We start from the raw sequence: 2715 nt of genomic DNA on the forward strand, positions 1-2715 counted from the left end.
ATGCGTGTATATGTATATATAAGTGTGTCAGGGATTTAGAATTTTCTCCCTCTCCCCCTGGGCGACTTAGCGATGAGTGTCCCTCAGGGAGAGGGGAGTCTCGCGATAAGGCCCTATCCCCACTTTGGGTTTGAGTGGGAGGGTGCTCGAAGTAGTATTTGTTTCGAGTTCGGGGCACCCGTAGGGATTATTGGTGGTGGCCGAGGAGGGGTTTTAGTGGGTAGAGCGCACTAGGTGCGAGTCCCACACTACCCAACAACATCTGGGTGTACGTAATTGCATTTCCCCTCCTCGTTAAAAAAAAAGGTACGGTTGTCTTGGCTCAATATACGAAAAGGTTGATGTGTTTTAGTGTTGGATTAGAAGCGGAATTAATTCATATAGGTCGAACGTAGTTCTTTCTACGAGAGGAAAATCTAAAACAAATATGACAAGACCGTCAGCAATTACTATACGTAAACTTATCAATCTATGAATTATCGGTATGTTTTTATAATTCACTGGTATAGTAAATTCAAATTCACCCTTGTAATTGTTTAATTCTTCGCAAAGTTCCTTAGGGGTTATCACGGATGGAGAGATTACGTTATGATTAGCTAAATTGATTGTTTCAATATATTTATTATGTTCTTCGGAAATACGTGTGCAGAGTGATAGTAACAATGTGATATGTTGTGTAATTATAGATTCAAGAGACAGACGCGTTAGAATCACATTAGTTTGCGCAGACAATTTATTAATTAATTTCAAATTGTTATTCAGCGCGTTCTCAGTACCTTTTTAAGGACTGTGTTCCATGTAATCGTTACAATTTTAAGGAATTCTTGGAAGTTGTAAATCTCGAAGCGCAAGACTCGATAAATCTTACACGGAAGGAATTTGTCTCAAATTAATGAGGCAAAAGAATTATCGATTGAATGAAGATGCACGATTGGTTTATAAATATATTCAACAATAAAAACTAATTTAACAAATAATTCAAAGTGGTTGGTGTGTGTGTCGGTGTTTAATTGAAAATGGGTAACTGTCTTATTTTTTGAGAACGTGGCTTTTATATTGTAAAGTGTGGATGGGGTGTGTCGAAGCAGGACCAATCCTCAACTTCGGATTTCAAGGGTCGTCCTCCCCGAGCCACGAGCATTCCACCCACTCCGGAATTTCCGAGATGGTGTAATGGGGCATGATCGCGACCGGGGAGTCTGACTCACGAGGCAATTAGTCCTAACGGGACTTCAAATTTGCATGGCTTCAGGAAGGTCCGATACACGGTGGACGCAATTCACCGGGTTCGTGCCCTGTCGGACTCGACCACCTCCAGGGGCGGGGTCGGGTTGGCGGTATCTTTGGATGTCGCCAACGCGTTCAACTTCCTCCCCTGGGGGACCATTAGGACGGCGCTCGTAACGAAAAGAGCGCCGCCTTATCTGAGGAAGGTAATCGGGAGCTACCTGAGCGACAGGTGGATTGAGTTCCAGGGCCGGTACGGAGTAATCCGGAGGGAGATAAGTCCTGGCGTCCCGCAGGTGTCCGTTTTGGGCCCCCTGCTATGGGACGTCAGATACGACTCAGCTCTGCGGGCCAACCTGCCCGGCGGTATCGCGCTGACGTGTTACGCGGACGACACGTTGGTGCTCGCTGCCGGGCGGGAAACAGGAAGGACCATCCGCCTCGCCGAGGCCGTGGTGGCATCCGTGGTCGCGTCGATCCGGGCATTGGGGCTCAGAGTCGACCCCGGCAAAACCGAGGCCTTGTGGTTCTACAACGGGTCTCGGGTCTGGGGGCCGCCCCAGTTGTGGCTTCGCGTGTGTGAGTCGTCGATTCGTGTGGGTCGCATGATGAAGTATCTCGGCCTCCACCTTTTTTTTTTTTGTTTAACGAGGAGGGGAAATGCAATTACGCACGCCCAGATGTTGTTGGGCAGTGTGGGACTCGCACCTAATGCGCTTTACCCACTAAAACCCCTCCTCGACCTCCATCAAATTCCCTAACAGGTGCCCGGAACCCGAACTAAATACAACTTCGGGCACCCTCCCACTCAAACCCGTAGTGGGGATAGGGCCTTATCACAAAACTCCCCTCTTCTTGAGGGATTCGCCCAGGGAGAGCGGGAGGATCACTAATTTCGATTTATACGTGTACATACATATATACATGCACATGCATAAATATAGAATAAATAAACATACACATATATACATATCCATACACGCATTCACCCATATGCGCACGTTATACGTACGCACTCGCTCATTCATTCATTCATTCATTCATTCTCTCGCGCACACACATACATTCATACATACATACGTGCGCACTTTCGCGCAAATAAAGAAATAAATAAATAAATATCATTGTCATTATTCATTTCCTATCCTCCGTCCCCGGCGACGCCGCAGGCCCGGGAGGAAACCCGCGGCCAATGGGTGAAAACGTAAGTGAAATAATAGGTGAGGTAAAATAAGATATAAAAAAAAAAAAGAATATATATAGAGGCTGATCCATTATTAACAAGGATATCTAAGGTAAAGTAAAATAAAATTTACTGAGGTCAAATTAAGGCTTGCGATTGTTTAAAATTATGTAACTGGTCAATGAATTGAATAAAATGAATAAACTAGTACAAAATAAATTAATATCTAAACTTAAAAGATGTTTAAAAAAAGGTCAAGAGTCAAGATGTAATAAAATAGTAAAATAAATTAACGTTTTAAAATT

This window comes from Habropoda laboriosa, unplaced genomic scaffold, assembly GCF_001263275.1.
Source record: "Habropoda laboriosa isolate 0110345459 unplaced genomic scaffold, ASM126327v1 scaffold759, whole genome shotgun sequence".
Taxonomy (NCBI): Eukaryota; Metazoa; Arthropoda; class Insecta; order Hymenoptera; family Apidae; genus Habropoda; species Habropoda laboriosa.